This window comes from Schistocerca gregaria, chromosome 2 (genome assembly GCF_023897955.1).
Source record: "Schistocerca gregaria isolate iqSchGreg1 chromosome 2, iqSchGreg1.2, whole genome shotgun sequence".
Taxonomy (NCBI): Eukaryota; Metazoa; Arthropoda; class Insecta; order Orthoptera; family Acrididae; genus Schistocerca; species Schistocerca gregaria.
This window is the reverse complement of record NC_064921.1, coordinates 519,649,068-519,672,108: the sequence shown is the minus strand read 5'-3', so window position 1 is coordinate 519,672,108 and position 23,041 is coordinate 519,649,068.

Here is a 23,041-nt window from a genome sequence, read left to right as displayed (position 1 = left end):
ACTTCGTTATCTGCCTTTCAATTAAGAGCCAGAACCTTCTTGAGATACTTCATTTGACCATTTTCCTGCTGTGCGCAACATTTCATAGCGAGAACTACGTGGGTCTGATCGGTTACCGTTTCCAACAATCACGCCTTACAGCCAACTCATTGGCCTGATACAATGCAAATTGTTGCGAGACGTCCGAACGTCGGCTGTAATAAGGTAAACAGTTAATTGAAACCATAGCAATTTCTATGAGCTGCACTGAACCGTGCTAATTGTGCAATAATTGTCCATCCTCATTGTGGGTTCTTCCATGTGGCGACCGTTACACAATACTGAGTTACGCAACTCGCAGAATGCTAAATTAAAATAGCATCTTTGAGAACGTTATACACTAATCCTTTCACTTCGCGATAGGTCGTAACACCACACGGTATGACGTTGTCTTTCTCCAACCTTTCAACTGGCTTACCCAGCCAGTTATAACAACAAATCACGGTCCATCTCGGCATCTTACGCATTAATAAATACTGGCAGAGGGGAGAGAAATAACCGACAGCTAAAAATCCTATGACTGACCGAGAATCGAAATCGAGACCTTTGGGTCGATAGTCTGGCACTTTCCCATTTTTTCTGCAGAATCACATGTAATTTATTATAACATAAATACATGCTAGAAGGCTTATTCCGTAGTATAATGTCCATGCATTTAAATATATTAATATACTGACAAGTATATCTCTACGTTTTCTTTCTTTTTAACCATTGAACATTTTTCTGTGCCTTATTATGTGCTCGGTTCTTTTCTGCAATAATCTATAAATAGCGCCTCATATTATATTTCTTAAACCTTGAATCTACTAAATCCTCATCAATAATTGTTTTCTTTCCCTGTTTCTGTCGTATGCAGCAATAGTAAAATTCTTGAGGTGCATCCACTATTTTGCTAATCTGTAAGTATTTTGATAACGCTTTAAGGGCATGATTCTTGTAGAGATGTTTTGGTTTAGAAGCAGCCCTCATCTGAATAACCGCCAGACCATTCTTTGCTTCATCTATAAGCTGAGCGCCTGCCGCTGTGGCCGAGCGGTTCTAGACGCTTCAGTCTGGAACCGCGCGACTGCTACGGTCGCAGGTTCGAATACTGCCTCGAGCATGTATGTGTGTGTATGTTAGGTTAGTTAGGTTTAAGTAGTTCTAAGTTCTAGGGGACTGATGACCTCAGATGTTGAGTCCCATAGCGCTAAGAGCCATCTGAATTCGAACCAGATGAGACCAAACAAGACCAGACAAAAAAAGTCACGGAACAGTGAATCTGGTAATGGCGTTTGTGTCTCACATCATAACTGGACGAGCAAACCATCCTCTATACACACTAGAATCTCTTGCCTAACACATTAGGCAGTCGGTCAGACAACACAAAATCCTAATACCCCTGCCGCATTCATTTCACGTCACTTAAAACGCACAGAAAGTCTTCCAATAAGATGGCCAACTTGTCTCAATGTGAAAGATAAAATGCAGTCGTCCCTCAAGACTTGACACTATGGGACAGAGCACATTGTTCCTACAGCAAGGTGGTACTACAGTTGATTTACTGTTTTCTTCTTCCGACCTATGCGTAATGTGTAATCATATCATGTAGATACGAGAGAGTGTTCTATATTGATAAACTTTTCTGAATTGCAACAAAAGTTTAACATATTTTCTTATTCTCTTTCCAAATAAGAGCATTCATTTTTAATTGCAGTCTTTTTTTGAAATAAATAAAATTACTTCTCAAAATTAAGGTTTTTCCAAATCTGGAAAATATGTTTCAAGCTACAACATGGTCATGTGTCTAGGACCAAATATTCTGTTGACATTTAAAAGCGTTGCAAACGAGAAAATCTTGTCAATACTTTATTTAACCTTCTTTCTGTTACGTTATTACTCTACTACACACTCAATCGGTAAATGAAATCAAATTAAGCAGAAATGTTATCAAACACCAATTACAAATTAGGAGGATTGTGACTTGATTAGTGCCAACTATTTATTCACAACCTATACAAAGGAGTTATATGTTCACACCTGTTAGTGTCCTTCAAGGTAGTCACCAGCGTTGTGTAGAACCCGTTGCCAGCGATGTGGAAGGCGTAGTGTAGCGTTAGCAGAGCCTGTTCTGTTGATGGTGCGAATGGGGCGGTCTTCTGTCTGTCGAATCTCTGGAACAGTTCTGAAGCGAATGCCACGAAGTGGTTTCTTCATCTTCGGAATCAAATCAAAGCCACAAGGACATAAGTCCGGGGAGTATGGTGGATGAGACAGTACTTCCCAGTCCCTCGACCAAGTGAGCAGCCACAGCTTGCGCTGTATGCCCCCGCGCATTGTCGTGGGTAGCGCAGAAAGTGTAGCCGCTTCTTTCGCAAAGCTAGTCGCAGGTGATGCTTCAAAAACGAACAGTAATACTGTGCATTGACGGTCTGCCGTGGAGGAACACTATCACAGTCATACACGAGAATCACTGCGACTTTCACCATACTGGGGCTCTGGTACACTTTCGATCCTCGCGGCGACCCATAATGACGGCATTCCTTGGATTGGCGTTACAGTTTTGGCTTCGTGGCATTCGCTTCAGAACTGTTCCAGAGATTCAACAGACAGTAGATCGCTCCATTCGCACCATCAACAGAACAGGCTCTGCTAACGATATAATACGCCTTCCACGTCGCTGGCAACGGGTTCTACACAACGCTGGTGACTACTTTGAAGGACAATAACAGGTGCAAACATGTAACTCTTTGTATCGGTTGTGAATAAATAGTTGCCACTATTTAAGTTCGAACCCTCGTAAATACACTGAGGTGACAAAAGTTATGGGATGCCAATGTGCGCATGTACAGATGGCGGTAGTATAGCGTTCAAAGTATGAAAGGGCAGTGCATTGGCACAGTTGTCACTTGTACTCAGGTGGTTTACATGAAAAGGTTTCCGACGTGATTACTGCCCCATGACGGGGGATTAACAGACTTTGAACGCGGAATGGTGGCACGAACTAGACGCATGGGACATTCCATTTCGGAAACCATTAGAGAAATCAGTATTCTGCGATCCACAGTGCAAAGAGTGTGCAAAGAATAGCAAGATTCAGGCATTGCTTCTCAGCACGGACAAAGCAGTGGCCGACGGCCTTCACTTGATGACTGAGAGAAGCGGCGTTTGCGTTATCAGTGCTAACAGACAAGCAAACACTGCGTGAAAAAACCGTTGAAAGCAATGTGGGAAGTACGATGAACGTATTAGTTAGGAGAATGCAGTGAAATTCGGCGTTAAAGGCTTATGGCAACTGACGACCGACGCGAGTGCCTTTGCTAACGGCACGACATCGCCTGCAGCGCCTCTCACGGGTTTCTTGACTAAATCGACTGGGTCCTCGACGACTGCAAAAACCGTGGCTCCGTCAGACGAGTTACCATTTCAGTTGGTAAGCGCTGATAGTAGGGTTCGAGTGTGGCGCAGATCCCACGAAGCCACGGACCCAAGTTGCCAACAAGGCACTGTACAAGCTGGTGGTGGCTCCACAATAGTGTCGGCTGTGTTTACATGGAATGGACTGCGTCCTCTGGTCTAACTGAGCCGACCATTGACTGGAAATGGTGGTGTTCGGGTGCTTGGAGACGATTTGCAGCCATTCATGGACCTCAAATTTCCAAACAACGGTGAAATTTTTACGGATGACAATGCGCCATTCACCGTGCCGCAATTCATCGCGATTGGTTTGAAGAACATTCTGGAAAAATTTGAGCGAATGATTTGGCCAACCAGATCGCCCGACATGAACCCCATCAAATTTTTATGCCACATAATCGAAAGGTCAGTTCGTGCACTAAATCTTGCACCGGTAACACTTGTCCGCAGCTCGTGGTCGTGCGGTAGCGTTCTCGCTTCCCACGCCCGGGTTCCTGGGTTCGATTCACGGCGGAGTCACGGATTTTCTCTGCCTCGTGATGGCTGGGTGTTGTGTGATGTCCTTAGGTCAGTTAGGTTTAAGTAGTTCTAAGTTGTAGGGGACTGATGACCATAGATGTTAAGTCCCATAGTGCTCAGAGCCATTTGAACCAGTTTTGGTAACACTTCCACAACTATGGGCAGCTATAGAGGCAGCATGGTTCAATAATTATGCAGGGGACTTGCAACGACGTATTGAGTCCATGCCACGTCGAGTTGCTGCACTACGTTGCGCAAAAGGAGGTCCTGCTCGATATTAGCAGGTATCCCAAAACATTTGTCAGCTCATGTTCTTTTTGAAATAGAAGCTATTAGAAACTAATACAAATTTCCATTTTCAGAACAGGTAAAATTGTTAAGGCATTAACGAAACTGAATTGATTTGCGAATATCAAAATATTATGGCAAAAGACCTTTGTTTCGAGATACTCTGATCATCCAGAACATTGTGAGTACCTACCTAACAGCCGGTGTGCCCACCACTGGCGCGGATAACGGTGGCGACATGTCGTGACATGGGAGCAGTGAGGCCCTGGTAGGCTGCTGCAGGGAGTTGGCACCACATCTGTACAAACACACCACATATTGTCACGGATTAATTATAATAAAAAACTAATTAATAGCTTCCTCTTTTCCAAGAGCACCAAGACTGCAGTGGAAGTTAAAGCCCCTTCCGGCGGATGAATCACTATCAGCCTCGTTACATATGATCGGCGGTCTTGTTCAATACTGTACTTAACTACGAATGTTTGCACAACTAGCTGAAGCGAAATCTGTAGCACCATCTCTTTTCCAGTTAGTATTCTAGTAATGGTAATAAAAATTATTTCCATCACCATGATCCGGATCTGCTGCTTCTATATCGAAGTCTGCCCCACCAGCGTGCAAAAGAGATTGCAGATGCGGAGATGGGGATAATTGTCACGTGAAAACCCGCAGACACAACATACTGATGCATATATTGACGTTCATTGTTTTCAGTATGGAATGCGATAAGTGGTACAAATATTGCAGCCGAAGTTCTGTCGTAAACAATCTGTGTGCACTCGGTACAGGATGTGTAGGGAAAAAAGACGCACGCACACACACACACACACACACACACACACACAGCAGCGCTGGTCCTTCTTTAAAAGAGAGCTCCTGTCGGAAATGGACAGTTTGAAGCCTATGGAACGCCAAAGTACGAGCATTTTCGCATCAAAGTCTCCACCGGCGCTGTTTGGTATGTTAATTAGTTATACAAACCATTACTCAATACGTAAGGTGGACGGACGGTATGCATGTAACAAAATATCTGCACATGCAACCTCTCTTTCCAACGTCTTGTTCTGATCATAATTGTTTGTGTACCTATGCAGTAACATTGTTGACACTTCGGCATGTAACAGTGCAAAAATATCGACATGTGCTGCTTATGTACGGCAACGGCATAATTACTGCACAGCCGCCTGCGAAATACTCAGCAACATTCGATGTTCGGAATACCTGAGGGAAGTTTGGAGAGAGACCAGTAAATTGCAGGTAGGTACATTGGCGTTGTTTCCAAATTTGTATCGATTGTAGGAAAGTGAACTGTCTGCAACATTCCACTGTGTGTGCAGTAGTGCTGTGTGGTGTGAAATACAGGATATTCAGAAGTTCCCGTTACAAACTTCTTGTAGAAGAGAGCGCGTAGATAATATTTTGAACAGGAACCCATGTTCGGAAATGAGCGGTTTCCGTACTACAGCCGTTTGAAAACGTGTTTGTTAGGTAGGTATGCAACAGGCTAGTCAAGGTGGGGGGGGGGGGGGGACGGTTACGCCGCATCAGCTGATGTCGTTTAACGTCTGTCCTACCTCTCTGCCTGGTTCGAGCCTCATTCACGTATCTGGTAGTGTCAGAGCAAGATGGTTGAGTACAGGTTTTCAGAATACACCGACAAAATGCTTCTATAAGGAGAAGCTCACGGTAATGGAAGTGCTGCTCGTCGCTTTTATCAAGGTCTATATCCACAACGTCGGACTCCACTGCATATCCTTTTCGCCACAATTACGCAACTGCTTCGACAAAGAGGTGGCTTCACCGCCAGCAGGCGTGACTGTGGTGGTGCAACGAGACACCGCACACCCGAATTGGAAGAGACGGCATTGCATCACGTTTCCTGTTTGTTTCTTTGGTTATTCATGAGTGGAATTGTGAAACAAGTGATAATGTACTAGGTCATGCCTAATAAATTACTTGTAAAAGTGATCGCGTTACCAACATGTTTTCAAAGGACTGCAGAACAGAAACGGTACTTTCCGGACATGGGATCCAATTAAAAACATTATCTGATCAGGCCCCTCTAAAAGTCCTACAAATTTTTAACGGGAACAACCTGTCTATGCTGGACCTATGGCAAGCCTCCCGAAAACTCAGCCTAGTCATTCTGCTAACTGGATTGCTGGTAGCAATCTGGAACTCCTTTTGCTGGTTTCATGCGTTTTTCTACAGTCACCCTCCACGATGCTCGACGGACATGAGATCTGCCCGGCCTTGGTTTTGCTGTGGTTTTCCATTCACGTTCCCACTCTACAATCACGTCACAAATAGCCGACGTGGGCAGCTTTGGAGGTCTGAAACATCTCTGATGGATTGCCTTCTGAGGTGACATCCTAGTCCACTTTTTACACGTTCTATTGTCACTGTTTCTCTACTTATAGAACAATACTCCATGCTGTACTGACGGCATCGTCTCTTTTAACATGTGGTCATTTGCGCATTACATTTGAGAGACTGAATACTTTTGATCAGACAGTATACTATCTAAAAACGGGAAGCAAATCTGTCAGGAGTAATTCATCGTATTACGTACCGGGAAGGGACACTTAGTCTGGTGAGGTGGATTCAGTTGACAGAACAGTGTTAAATATCGAGACATTTGTTAACGCCGTTCCGTCTTTAGCTCTCCCTCAACAGAGGAAGTGGCTCTTCCATGTCTGTATTTTAATCGGCTGTGGTGTAGGCGGGCCGATGCGTCTGAGTAGCTGGAACGCCCATGTGTCCTCTCCTCCTACCCCCTTGGATGAACGCTTTTTCTTTGTCACTCATGGTACTGCATGGTGACACAACAAGGAGAATACGAAATTAACAGAGCCAAGAGTTTACGCGGGTCGTTGAGGTCGAGCGGCTCTAGGCGCTTCAGTCCGGAACTGCGCTGCTGCTACGATCGCAGGTTCGAATCCTGCCTCGGGCATGGATGTGCGTGATGTCCTTAGGATAGTTAGGTTTAAGTAGTTCTAACTCTAGGGGACTGATGACCTCAGATGTTAAGTCCCATAGTGCTCAGAGCCATTTGAGTTTGAAGAGTTTACGCTTCTTATTAAGATGTGATGGATCCCGAAAAAGGCGGAGATTGTCGATTCTTCACTATTTATTTTACTGCCCAAATCCTAAATCTTTATAGTTTAGGGATTTTTTCTCTTCCTATTGAGTAACCTTATTGTTGTTAGTTCTTTGCCTCTATAAACTATAAACTCACAAGAAATTAAACCACAGACATACGCCTATTAGCATGTAGCATTTCCTTAGAATCCTCGGGAAACAGAAAACACTGGCAAGACATTCTGATCAGTGAACAATCATCCAGCGTCCACTGCTCACGCAGATTGGTCGGAGTATGGAAAAAGGTGTGCTGGCGTTGGAGGGAGCCGGTACAGTCAACTTCTAAATCTACATCTGTACCTATACTCTACAAGCCATTTTTAGTAGGATGACGGAGAGTATTATTCTACCAATATCAGTTCCCCCTTTCCGGTTGCAGATGCTACCGGTGCGTGAGAGAATCGATGCTGACATGCCTGCAAGTGAGCTGAAATCCCTCTGATTTTATCTTTTTTATCTCTTCCGCAAAAGTACGCACTCGGAATTTTAGTAGTAAACCACATGCACACTACCTCTTTTGCACTGTCTGCCACTCGAGTTGGATGAGCATCCTCGTAAGGAATTCGCGTTTTTTAAGCGCTGCCCTTCTTTGGATCTTCTCTGTATACTCTATCAGTCCTGTCTGGTGCGGGTCCTAACCCCACGAGCGACATTGCAGTATCGGCCGAAAGTCAATTTTGTAAGCTACATCCTTTGTGGGTAGATTACACTTGCTGAGGGTTCTTTCAATGAATCTAGGGCTGACATCTGACTTTCCTGCGATTGGTTTTATCTGGTCGTTTCGCTTTAAATCGATCCGTACGCATACTCTCAAATATTAGATGGAGAGACTGGTCCCAGAAATTGTTCGAAAATCGTGTAATCATAAACTAACAGATCTTTCTGCTTATTTATATATTTCTTAATACACAGTACATTCCACTGATTATGTTGAGAGTCGATTGTTGATCTCTGCACTAAGCGTCGATCCTGATTATGTCGAGAGTCGATTGTCAATCTCTGTTCTAAGAGTCGATCCTTTGGAGGTCTTCCTGCTTTGTTGTTGTTGTGGTCTTCAGTCCTGAAACTGGTTTGATGCAGCTCTCCATGCTACTCTATCCTGTGCAAGCTTCTTCATCTCCGAGTAGCTACTGCAACCTACATCCTTCTGAATCTGCTTAGTGTAGTCATCTCTTGGTCTCCCTCTCCGATTTTTACCCTCCACGCTGCCCTCCAATACTAAATTGGTGATCCCTTGATGCCTCAGAACATGTCCTACCAACCGATCCCTTCTTCTGGTCAAGTTGTGCCACAAACTTCTCTTCTCCCCAATCCGATTCAATACTTCCTCATTAGTTATGTGATCTACCCATCTAATCTTCTGTAGCACCACATTTCGAAAGCTTCCATTCTCTTCTTGTCCAAACTATTTATCGTCCATGATTCACTTCCATACATGGCTACACTCCATACAAATACTTTCAGAAATGACTTCCTGACACTTAAATCTATACTCGATGTTAACAAACTTCTCTTCTTCAGAAACGCTTTCCTTGCCATTGCCAGTCTACATTTTATATCCTCTCTACTTCGACCATCATCAGTTATTTTGCTCCCATAAATAGCAAAACTCCTTTACTACTTTAAGTGTCTCACTTCCTAATCTAATTCCCTCAGCATCACCCGACTTTATTCGACTACATTCCATTATCCTCGTTTTGCTTTTGTCTATGTTCATCTTATATCCTCCTTTCAAGACACTATCCATTCCGTTCAACTCCTCTTCCAAGTCCTTTGCTGTCTCTGACAGAATTACGATGTCATCGGCGAACCTCAAAGTTTTTATTTCTTCTAAATGGACTTTAATACCTACTCCGAATTTTTCTTTTGTTTCCTTCACTGCTTGCTCAATATACAGATTGAATAACATCGGGGATAGACTACAGCCCTGTCTCACTCCCTTCCCAACCACTGCTTCCCTTTCATGTCCCTTGACTCTTATAACTGCCATTTGGTTTCTGTACAAATTGTAAATAGCCTTTCGCTCCCTGTATTTTACCCCGGCCACCTTCAGAATTCCTTCCTGCTTAGGATGCAATATTCTAATGCTGGGACATCTTCGAGTACTATGGCAGCATTTCCGAAGGAGTTCGTGTCTTCAGAGTTTTTTCAAACAATTTTGACACAGCTCTGCAGCAATGGTTTGGTTGATTATCCTGCTGAAGGTACAGTTCGCCTGCGAGATTCTCTAAAAGAAGCAACAGTTGCACTTGATCGGACGGTGGGAAAAGCGATGGCCTGTTTCACATAAGATCCCCCACATGAGAAAATCTCCAACTCTGTCTTGTTTTACTGTGCGATATTCGCCTCACGTAGCCGCACTCTGCCTTTGGCGTACGTCAACGTGAACTGTGATTCTTCAGTCACCAACGGCGATGTTCCTGCTCTTACTCTAAATCTTCGCTGTGACCGCGGAGGTATAAAACGGCTAGTCATAAAGTATTAATTTGCACTGCGAAAAAATGGCGCAGCCTACTGATAAAATGAAGTATCGTGCGGTGATTCATTTTCGGCAGCAATGGGATGTTGGAGGTGTGTCAGGTTAACGTAGATGTTAAGAAAGTCATCTGAATTTACGTGATAGTCATATAACATATCCTTTGCTCTAGTGGCTGTTGCAGCAATTTCAGCGTGTAGCAGACCAGTAAGTACACTGCTCCAAAAATACAAAAAAATTAATTAATGCGCTTTATTTTATATGCGCGATAATTAAAACTTTATGACTATTTTTTTGTATGTGTGGGCGATGGTTTGTGTACCCCATAGGGAAGCGGTGATCGAATTTTTTACGAGTGATCTACTGCAAAGTGACCTGTTCCACACCGTTACAATCAGCGCAATAGTCTACATCGATCAATGTTACTGACACGTTACTAATTACTGCGCCTGATTCTAGAGGTAGCGGTTGCCCCAGGAAATGAAAGAATCGATTAACGTCACATCGATGATGAAGTCATTTGAGATTGAACATAAGCTAAGACTGGTGAAGTATAAGATAAGAAATCAGTCGTGAACTTTCAAAGGAATCATCCCGATACTGGCAGAATGAGATTTTCACTCTGCAGCGGGGTGTACGCTGATCTGAAACTTCCTGGCAGATTAAAATTGTGTTTCATATCAGCGCACACTCCGCTGCAGAGTGAAAATCTCATTCTGAAAACATCCCCCGGGCTGTGGCTAAGCCATGTCTCCGCAAATCCTTTCTTTCAGGAGTGTTAGTTCTGCAAGGTTCGCAGGAGAGCTTCTGTAAAGTTTGGAAGGTAGGAGACGAGATACTGGCAGAAGTAAAGCTGTGAGGACCGACAGTGCGGCTCTCGCAGCCGAGCGAAGCGGACGTGCGGTGCGTGCTCTCCGCTGGCAGATAGGGCCCGCGCGCCTTGTTTACTCTCTTCGGCCGCCACTAACGTGACGCCGTAGCGCTACAAGACCATGGCAAACCAATACAGAAGATCAACCTTGAAATTCACATTTCGGAACGACTTTACCCGACCAAAGGCGCTCGAAGTCGAACGTTTTCTAAAAGAGGAAGCCAAGATCCCGGCTGCCGACATTGTCGGCATTCACTTTTCGATCGTCAGTAGCACGGTCTATGTAAAGCTCATAAACGAAACTACTTGCGACAAGGTGCTTCGAGAGATGAAACAAGAACTCCGCTTCTGCCACGCTGATGGCAATGTTGGCAACGTCGAGGTCGGCCATGCCGCAATGGGACTGCGGACTATACGCATCTTCGAACTTCCATTTGAACTCCCGGCGGCAGAAGTTGTAGCGGCGCTCCGCCCCTACGGCACGGTACACGGACACGTGGCTGAAAAATGGACCCAGTTTAAGACGTATCCGGTACTCAATGGAGTACGCCAAGTGCGCATAGATCTCCAGCGACACGTGCCATCCTATCTACAGATAGGTGGATGCCGGGCCATAGTTATTTATGACGGCCAACCGAAGACGTGTTCCGGATGCGGTAAGGAAGGTTACCTTCGTTCCGAGTGCCTCCGGCGTCGGATCACACAACTCCCACCGAAGGACGTTGCACCACCAGCGGCGAAGACTATTCTACCCGTTACTTACGCGGCGGCGCTCACGACGTTCTCCACACAACAGACACGGCCGACCGCTTCAGCGGTTCAAGAATCACTTTCCACGGACAAAGACCTGGATGATCCGCCGACCTGGCCAGTAGTGGAAAATACTGTAGTACTACGACTCTGGAGCTACCGAACGCGACAGACATTGACGCCAGTAAGATGGCAATTGATTCCCATATTGTACCGACCGAAGCGTTTGTTCCGGCGGAGCGTGAGTCAGTGCCGTCTTCTGACAATGTAGGCCACGTACGGAAGCAGCGATCACCGAAACGCCGAAAGCGGCGTCGTCGGACCGTGTCGGAACACAGCGGTTCGCATTCGGCCGGGGAAGAACAACTGACCACTCAAGAAGCCAGCCGCGAAGCTGAGGCTGTTTCCACTGACTCCAACGTTGCAGAACAGACAGAAAAACATGCAGCTTTCGCCCATCAACCCATTGACAGAAACAGTGAGCAGCGGGAAGGTACCAGTGCAGGCAGCGAAGTCGCCCGGTCCCTTACTATCAAACATTCCGAGGCTATGGACCATGAACAGACATTCGCGCCCGCTTCGTGAGCCGAGGACGTCGAGACACAAGATCCCGACCCGCGGCCAGCTGAGGCGCCGCCGGATCATGCAGCATAAGCAGCACAAGGAGGACCGCGCTCGGCGGGGGGTGACATCACTTCCGATGTTCGCTTCTCTCCACCTTCACCATCGATAACCTCGCCCAAACAACTCGTTGCCAGGCTTACCGCCTGGCGACAATGGATATCAACATGATCAGTTTTCCTGTCAAGATCCAACTTTTGAAAGAAACCATACGAGCCATGGGGGTTGACTTTGCTTTCCTACAATAAGTGAAAACGACTGCACTCCCGCACTTTTACGGGTACACCACACATGTGACGCCCGGTAGCCCTGCAGATACCGGAGTGGCAATATTAGTGCGTGAAGGTATTGAAGTTACCGACGTCACGTTTCTTCCCTCAGCGCGAGGAATAGCATTTACGGCACTCAACACCCGATTCATTAATGTTTACGCGCCGTCGGGTACCACAAGACGTCACGACCGCGCAGAGTATACTCCACAGATGTCGCTCCCCTTTTCCTTGGACGATACGACCACAGCGTCTTCGCCGGCGATTTTAATTGCGTACTTCACCCCCAGGACCAAATCCCACATTACATGCCTTGTCCGGAACTGGGTGCGATGATCCAAGAACTTCACTTGTGCGACACGTGGGAAAAAGTCCACGGTAACCGCTCTGGCCACACTCATCTTACCAGTCATTCGGCCAGCCGACTCGACCGCATATATGTGTCACAAGATCTCACACAAGGTGTGGTGGACGCCGAACTATGGCCTCAAGCCTATTCTGATCACAGTGCCTATATCTGCACTATACACCTACGCCCCCAACAAGTCTGGCGCAGCAATGGCTTTTGGAAGCTCAACATAACTCATCTCCAGGACCTGGATTGCCGTCGGCAAGTTGCAGCAACGTGGACTGACTGTGAACGCCGCCACCCTCGATACACCTCGACCCTGGAGTGGTGGCTCGTCTGTGCCAAACCAGCAATCCGTAGGACACTTATGCAATATGGCAAGGACGTGACTGCGTGGCATCGACAGACCCTCGATTTTTACTACGCGGCACTCAGGGACCTCGACGCCTTACCCCCTTCCCCGGAGAGACAACATGATCAAAGCAGAATCAAGGCTCACATACTATCATTGACGAAGCGCCGACTAGAAGGTGCAGTCGTCCGCTCGCGACGGCACGACCGAACGTTTGCAGAGGAACCCACTATCCACCACGTTGTGGCGGATAAGTGCCGACAACGCCAACATTTACTCACACAACTCAGGATACACGACGGTCGCTTATGTACGACCCAAGCAACCATAGTAAAGGCGGTGGAGGATCATTTTCGTCATCTTTACAAGGAAAGAATCGTCGATGACGGGGCCACTAGTGAAGTGTTACAGCAGCTAACACGTACTATCGACGAGGCTACCGTGAATGCACTAACAGAAGAAATCTCACTCGAAGAAGTCGAAGACACCGTGGACAAAGGTGCGGCCAATAAGTCTCCTGGACCTGATGGATTGCCCATCGAATTCTACCGGACTTTCCGTGACATCATGATGCCTCGCTGGGTTATAATGTTCCGCGAACTTACGTCTCCAGACTGTGTTGTGCCGCCAGCGTTTGTAGAAGGTCTTCTCATACCGGTACACAAGCCAGGTGGAGGGCTATCGATTAACGACTATCGGCCGCTTACAATACTGAACGCCGATTACAAGATTTTCACCAGGATTATGGCGAGCCGTATTAAGACTACTTTGCCGATGATCCTCGCTCCAGAACAGACGTCGTAGGGAGGAGAAGCCAACATACACATGGCCACCGGTGACTGCAGGGACTTAATAGCGATCGCTTCTGCGTGCGCTTTTGATAGAGTGCACCACAACTTCCTCCTACGAGTGATGGACTGTATGGGATTTCCCCCCGGGCCTCATCGACACCCTACGGCGTCTTTGGACCGCAGTCAGTTCACACGTACAGGTCAATGGAAGGACGGTAGGACCAGTAGCCATTAAGAGGTCTCTACGACAGGGTTGTCCCCTTTCTACCTACCTTTATGCCATCGCACTGAGCCACTCCTAGGGGGCCTTAACCACCGCCTATCTGGCATCACGCTGCGGGACGTCACCTTTCGCTATAGGACATACGCTGACGACCTGCTACTGCTGGTTCGTTCCAATGACGAAGTTCAAAGCGTACTAACCTGGATTGACCGTTACGGACAGGCCGCAGGCAGTCTTCTGAACATCAACAAGTCGGCGGCGTTTGATACTGGGCGTGGTCTCGGACCGGAAGCCCTCGCTCCGCTCACACCAGTTTCTGATCTGCGATATTTGGGAATCACGTTCAAGAAAGATGTACGTAAAACAGCTGCAGCAATTATTACAGATCATACGCGCAATGGTGCGACAGAACCTGCTCCGGGATTTGAACCAGCTACAACATGTTGAATACCTGAACCTCTACGTGGCATCAAAACTCAACCACGTGGCACAAGTCCTCCCACTACCGATGCAGATAGGTCGCCGGCTACAGGCGGCCTTCAGTTACTACGTATCCACAGGTCATATCTTTAAAGTACGATACGACACTCTTACCCTCCCAGTGCACAAAGGAGGTCTGGGATTGGTCAACGTCAGGGCGAGAGCAGCTAGCCTTTACATGAGCAACATGAGGAAAAGATGGAAAAGTTAATATACCTCTCTCACGGGTCGTTTACTACAGGTTCTGATGCCAGTCTCTAACGTCCCGCCGGTGTCGGTTGCGCACGTCGCACCACAGCTCTCCCATGTGTCGACCTTCATTCTTGATTACAGCTATGTCAGCTCGAACCTCTCCGCCACGCGTCCACCAAAGGCGAAAGATTTTTATACCAACCTTCTGCGTGCTGTTCCCCATAACGTGGTGGAAAACAAGTACCCTACGGTTCACTGGCCAAGAGTGTGGAAAACGATACACCACAACTTTCTGTCTTCCACGGTGCGTTCGAAGTGGTATCAGATCGCCAACAAAAAATATGCCACACTACAGCGACTTCACACTATTGGACTGGCAGACTCCCCTTATTGCCCAGATTGTCACCTTTTGGATACTGATGAACATCGTTTTACTTGCGCATCATCGTCCGGCGTTTGGCGACTAACACAGAAGATATTGGCTTGTTACCTCCGGGTCACACCTGATGTGATTGACCCTCAGACCCTACTCTGTCCCGATGGAACTTACTTTCCGGCTGCAAAATATCATGCGCTTACATGGTTCAAAGGACTTACCGTCGCCTACATCTTTAGCGACGGAGAGAAAGAGCAGCTTGATTACTGGTGGTGCCTGCAAAATGCTCACAATGCCCTCGAACGCACACCGAAGTACCGTACGCTCTTCGCAAATTATTTACGCAGCGTTTTCGTTAACCCCCCACTCAGCTGCGGAGTGCCGAGCTGCGGTTAATGTTCTGTGCCGCATCACACAAACGGCAGAACGTTCTGCCTTGTCAGCCATGAGCGAAGGAAGAGACAAGCTGCTGCAAGGATGCTGTTTTCATTGAGGCACTAGCGAAGCTGAATGCCTCCGTTGCAGATGCCCTTCAAAGGCGCAATTGGAGATATCAGATAACGATGACGAGGCTCCAAGTGGAACCAGTTACATTATTGAAGAACCTTTTAGTTGGAATTACATCAGTGATTTATGTTTTTATTTCTGGATTACTCTTTTATGCTACCTTTGTTGTTGTAACATTTACTTGTAACACTTAGTTACTAGAATTCTCATTTGTACACGTTCCCTAAATGTAATCATGTAACAAAAAAAAAAGTGGCAAAGGATAGCCCTAACCTTGATTTCCCATATTTCCCCTGATATATAGGCAGCTCTCTGGGGTGGGTTTACTCAGGAGCCAACGCCTGAAGTGGATCAGATTTTTTGTTATAGGATGAAAAGTGGCGGTGGCACTTAGGGGTCTTTTTAGTTCCATTTTCCTAAGGGGCTTTTTAAGGGAATATAAAAGTAAAAAAAAAAAAAAATAATAAAACAAAAAAAGAAAAAGAAAAAAGAAAAAAGAAAAAAGGGGTAGCGTTTAAAAAATAACAAAAAAAGGCGCGCAAAAAATAAAAAATAAATAAAAAAACAAAAAGAAAAAAAGGAGATGGTAGAGCACTTGCCCGCGAAAGGCAAACGTCACGAGTTCGAGTCTCGGTCCGGCACACAGTTTTAATGTGCCAGAAAGTTTCTTATCAGCGCACACTTCGCTGCAGAGTGAAAATCTCATTCTGGAAACACCCCCCCCTCCCCCCCCCCCCCCCCAGGCTGTGGCTAAGCCATGTCTCCGCAATATCCTTTCTTTCAGGAGTGCTAGTTCTGCTAGGTTCGCAGGAGAGCTTCTGTAAAGTTTGAAAGGTATGAGACGAGACACTGGCAGAAATACAGTTATGAGGACGAGGCGTGAGACGTGCTTGGGTAGTTCAGATGGTAGAGCACTTGCCGCGAAAGGCAAGGGTCCCGAGTTCGAGTCTCGGTCTGGCACACAGTTTTAATCTGCCAGGAAGTTTCATTCCGATACTGGCTTTAACTAATTTGAGGGAATCACAGAAAGCCAATTTATGGATGGTTGCCAGGGATTTGAACTGCAGTCCTCTCGAAGAGGAGTCGAGTGTTTTGTCTTAGGTTTGCGTCACCTCGTTCGGTGTTTCCCCGGTGCGGGATACTCACGGCACACCCTTGACACGGTGGCGAGTGAAAAGCTCAGCGCCTGGACGACCTCGGAAGGTGGAGTATCCCACGCGCTGGCACCCGCCGTCTGGCCGCGATCAGGTGTGCCGATACCGGGTGTCTGGTCTATTCTGCGCTCCACTGTCAAACCAGTACTGGGTCCGTAAACAGCACTTACTGGCAAATTCAACTGTTCCATCCGTCGCGTGGATAGAGTCGCACGCAATATTAACAAATACACTACTGGCCATTAAAATTGCTACACCAAGGAGGAATGCAGATGATAAACGGGTACTCATTGGACAAATATATTATACTAGAACTGACATGTGATTACATTTTCACACAATTTGGGTGCACGGATCTTGAGAAATCAGTACCCAGAACAACCACCTCTGGCCGTAATAACGTCCTTGATCCGTCTGGCCATTGAGACAAACAGAGCTTGGATGGCTTGTACAGGTACAGCTGCCCATGCAGCTTCTACAGAACACCACAGTTCATCAAGAGTAGTGACAGGCGTATTGTGACGAGCCAGTTCCTCGGTCACCATTGACCAGACGTTTTCAATTGGTGAGAGATGTGGAGAATGTGTTGGCCAGGGCAGCAGTCGGACATGTTCTATAACCAGAAAGTCCCGTACAGGACCTGTGATATGCGGTCGTGTATTATCCTGCTGAAATGTAGGGTTTCGCAGGGATCGAATGAAGGGTAGAGCCGCTGGTCGTAACGCATCTGAAATGTAACGTCCACTGTTCAAAGTGCCGTCAATGCGAACAACAGGTGACCGAGACGAGTAACCAATGACACCCCATATCATCACGCCGGATGATACGTCAGTATCGAGATGACGAATACACGCTTCCAATGTGCGTTCACCGCTGTGTCGCCAACCACGGATGCGACCATCATGATGCTGTAAACAGAACCTGGATTCATCCGAAAAAATGACGTTTTGCCATTTGCGCACCCATGTTCGTCGTTGAGTACACCATCGCTGGCGCTCCTGTCTGTGATGCAGCGTCAATGGTAACCGCAGCCATGGTCTCCGAGCTGATAGTCCATGCTGCTGCAAACGTCGTCGAATTGTTTATGCAGATGGTTGTTGTCTTGCAAACGTCCTCATCTGTTGACTCAGGGATCGAATCGTGGCAGTATGAATTAGCCGGCCGGTGTAGCTGTGCGGTGCTAGGCGCTTCAGTCTGGAACCGCGTGACCGCTACGGTCGCAGGTTCGAATCCTGCCACGGGCATGGATGTGTGTGGTTTCCTTAGGTTAGTTAGGTTTAAGTAATTCTAAGTTCTAGGGGACTGATGACCACAGATGTTAGGTCCCATAGTGCTCAGAGCCATTTTTGAGTATGAATTAAGTGATGTAAACGTTGGTAAGAGCGTTTCTTGGCTAACATCGTACGTTACATGAATAAATTTTATTCAGTTAATATCACGGCAATTAAATGTCTATGGCTTCTTCCAAAAATATTGGATCCACATTTAATTCCTATGGTCGTAATGGTATTCTGCCTACTCCAGTTCCATTCGTTGTAGTTCTTTATTTTCCGGTCTTTCGCTCTCCTTCAGCTGTGCTTACATTTCTAACGTTTCTCGTTATGCGTTTTCTCGGCACAGGTCGCTAAAGTACGGTGGTGTGGTGCCCATCATCGCGGAGTTCGAAGTTAGCCACCTCGAAATTTTGTTACGGAAGATTTCATTACCAATATTTTCGTGGTAAGGAGTGAAGAGACGATAGCTTCTACTGCCTGAGCACAAGACATTGCGCGAGGGTCCTGGGTTACATTCCAAATCTCTCCGGAGTCGCTCGTGGAGTGGATACTTGTGAACAGGAGCGTTAAGCTCGGTGACCCACTTCAGTGCTATTCAAGAGCATCGGGCAATGTGACGGCGTCAGATTTCAGCAGCCCTCGGCAACCCCCCCTCCTCCTGCCCTCCCCCCCCCCCGCCCCGTCCCTATCTCTCCCTCCATTCTCTCTTTGACTCAAACACGAAACTAGAACAGGTAGACCAGATTCGGACTCACTATAGTCCCATAAAATCAACAGTTACATTCAAAACACAGTCCTCGCAGTAATGGCGTCCAGTTACGGGAGTTTAAAGAAAAACTTTCAGGTAGCTGAATCCGTAAAGAACCTTTCAAAAGAGTGCCATACCATATAGCCGTTACTCTCAGTCATTGCCCCTAGTTAACGGAAGGAAGAAAAGCAACAGCCAACATGACTTCAATCATTAACCGACAATATAAAAGCCTTTGACAATGTAAATAGGTTTAGATATTCGTAATCCTGAAATGAATAGGAATGAAGTCCGAGATCAACGACTGATCTAGGATGCATAAAAAGGAAAGAAATGTGGACACTCAAAAGAGAGAAGCCGATGTTAAGAAGTGTGCAACGCACAGCTGCAGCTGATCTCCACTTCAGTGTCAATGAAGCATAGCAGAAATTTAAAGGGCATTTTAGAACTCGAATAGAAGAGCAGCATGGTACGATTCGCCGACTACATAGCTCTTCTGCTAGACGGCAAAAAAGGCCTTAAAAGAACCTACATCTATGGGAGACGCATGTGTGCTTTTCACCTCGCAATTCGTATTGGATAAACATGCCGCTTGATTGTTCGTGTAATTACAGAATGTAATCAGAATAATACAATATAGACTTGAGTACTTCGAGTTCAAGAAATAAAAATAACGTATAATTACAGAATGTGATCAGAATAATACAATATGGAGTTCAAGAAATAAAAATAATCAAATGTCTTATTTACAAAGGAATCACTATTACTTGTTGTAATGGGATCGTCAGTTTTATAGAGATCCAATTAGGCACCAAGTTTTTGTTCAGTAAAATGATTAATACTAATGCCAAAGTTAAAAAGGAGTTCTTCATCCCTGTCATTGATGGACACCAGCTCGTTTAGTTGCAAGAGTCAGGAAAAGAACAAAATATTTAACAGGATGCAAGCGTAGGAGACTTGTGTAGATAGGAGAATGAGGATTGCACTATCACAGCTGAAATGCTCGTGACTTTGAAAGTAAATAGTTTGTCTTTTTTTTGTTACACACTAGTGTGATACTCGTTGCCAAATGAATCGCCACTTCTATATGCGACTCAGAAAGGAAGTCTGTTTTTGAATATAACATACATGTTACTATTTTTAAACTGTTTGCATACTTTAAAAGCAGACCGTTACTTTTTATAATTTATAATAACTACTATTCTATAATTTTATTTAGTAACTCTTTTCAGAGGAACAACGTTTTTCAGTTAATTTCCTAATTGATACAACAGCACTACTTGCTAACTAATTTCATCTAGATACTACCTTATATAATTAGTAACTAAGATCTCGATTAAACAATAATAATGGTCTTTATCATTGCCCTCAGCATGGCGCGTTTTAAATCTGTAATTGCAGTGTACTTCAAAATGGATACCGCTAGGCACCCAGTCCTCAGCATTAGTGTAGTGTTCCCGCTAAAGAATTTAACACATTCTTAAAAGTTCTCGCCTATCTGCGAGTACAATGCACTTCCCCATTCTCAGTTCATGCCTTTGAGTGCCGCACGTCTTTCGACTCCGAAACTGCCTCTACGCTGCGACACAGGGAACGTCCAGTAAGCTTCTCGTGTCCTGTTGCCGTACGGCAATATGTGGCGTAGGATGGCCTCTGCTTCCGCAGCACTCATCGTACTTCCCATACCATATACCGCACCAAATGCAGCTTAACACACGTCTACGCTACATTCTTCACTTATATTGATTTATACAATTCATTATATATGGTGATTCAGTTATTCTCTTTGATTTACACAATATTGTCGAGTCAGCTACAGTAGTGCAAATCAGTATAAAGGCATAGACATCTGTAGGAAAATTAACATTGCCTGCTGGAATAGTTGTGCATAGTGTATATGCAATAGTACGAGATCCATTACACTGACAAATGCAGTCAAATGGTATCGCATTCGGTGTCAGTAGTAAAGTATATAACAAGATATTAACGATTCGGGTGGCAGAGGGTGGAGCTCAGCATAATGGCAGTCAGCTATGTGTGGTCTTAGTGTGTACGAACGTGCCTTTACTTCAGTTGGAAAACAGACACCATTACTGACAGAGTGTGTTGTGTACATAAGCCATGAATATATATGTCAATAGCACGAGGAAAAAAGTTATCATGAAGTGAAAAAGCAATAATCGGTGCGTACAAGAAAATGGGATTCTCTAATCATCAAATCGCCAAGAAGTTGAACCGTTCAAGTACAGTCATTGCTGATTTCGTTAGACTGGGCGCACGACATGGACAGAACGTGAAATTGGGCAAAGCAGAAAATTATTTGAGATATCGAAACGGTTCTTTTTCACGCAAAGCAAGGGCCACAAACCGTTATTCTTCACAACTTTTTGTGATTTAAAGCTATCAGTAACTGCCAGACGTATACACAAATTTTTTCAAATGACAAATATTTTGCATTCAAGAAACGAATACACAAACCTTCTCTAACACCTAAACAAATAGGTGATTGGAGTTTGCTGAAAAACATAAAAATATATGTCGTGGACTTCACAATGGGATAAGGTGATCTTCAGTGAAGAGGAGAAGTTTAATTTAGATGGGATGAGTGGATTTCAATGTTATCGGCAGATAAGAATGAGCAGAAAGTTTGGTGGTGGCAGTGTTATGATTTGGGAAGCCTTCTGCGCTAAAGGTAAGTCACGCATTGCTTGGCTGAACACTACAATGAACTCTAATATGTGCAACTAGACGCTAGAGACAGAATTGATTACACTGTATGAGGACTTGGGGAACGAAAGTCTGATGTTTCAACCAGATAAAGCATACGTGCATGTTTCTGCTACAACTAAAAAGTCATCTGAAGGCAAAGATATCGACGTCTTGCCCCGTTCTGCACGTAGCCCGGATATGAATCGCACGGGAAATCTTTGGCGAATACTTGCAAGGCTTGTTTCTCCCAATGGAAGGCCATTTGAGGCCGTATGTGAGCTGAAAAGTGCGATACGAGAACAGTGGGAGACAATTTCACAGCAGTAACTACAAACCCTAACAAAATCAGTGTCAAAGAGAACTTTTGAGATAATTAGGAAGAACGGAGACTGGGCAAAGTACTAACAGTGAAATAACACAATAAGAAAGTGAGTGCTTTTCTACCAATTTCCACCCCCACAAAGCACACGCCCCATTTTGTTACTCGTTTTATGAAAGAAACTATATAATGCCGCCATGATTGTTTATTTACTATATGTATCAACTACTTTCATAATAAATCCGATACAGACATTGTGCAATTACTTAAATAGAGAGCCTTCCTTTATACTAATTTCCACTACTGTAAAGCTATGTACCCATTCCAAGTAATTCCAATGCATACAATTGATTTCTTTGATTTTAAAGAAGCTGTCGAAACATGTTGTTGTGAATGAAGACGTATAAGATCTCCAAATGCAGCACTGTCTCATATTCATGCACATGAAATCTCTATTCAAATTTTTTACTCTGAATCATAAAAAAGGAAAAATGTCAATATTTTCAAAAGAGGAAATACCATTGGTGATGTATGCCATGCCGTACTTCTTCTGAAAGATCACCCATGTTCATCAGCTGCAAAACAGAGAGACCTGTTGACGATGTTGACATTTCTTCATCAACAGATAGGGTAATCCATAGTAAACTTGGCAACATATGATCCCAAGAATGTAGTTTTATAACAAACAGAAGACAGTAATGAGAGAACTATTTTCTTGAATTTAATTTCGTTATTCAAAAATTTATAAGATACGACAAATGAATTCCTTTGCTATATTGTCGAAAACTGATGTTTTGAGACCGTAGCTGCGTGCAAAATACAGGTTGATTCTTCAAGGGAAGATAACAGCAACCAGACACTTTTTACAGTGCTGTTTATTTAGATAAATAACGTCTTTACGAGTTTCGAACCGATCAGTTTATCATCAGACGGCTTTGTCACGCTAAGAAACATTTTTGTTGTAGATTACACTAGTTTTCACTTTATTGTCATCCTGTGAGTGAATTCTTTTTCTCTGCAGTTTTACTAGTTGAAACATTACTGTTGTGCAGTTTTAAAGGCATTTTCTTACTGACACTTAGAACCAGTCTGTTCCCTGACGTGGCATTTACAACGTTCTTAATGCATTATTTTCTAATTTGTCTCATTGTTTTTGGCAGTGATGAGGTGGGAAGCACAGTTCTGAAGCGTCAGAAT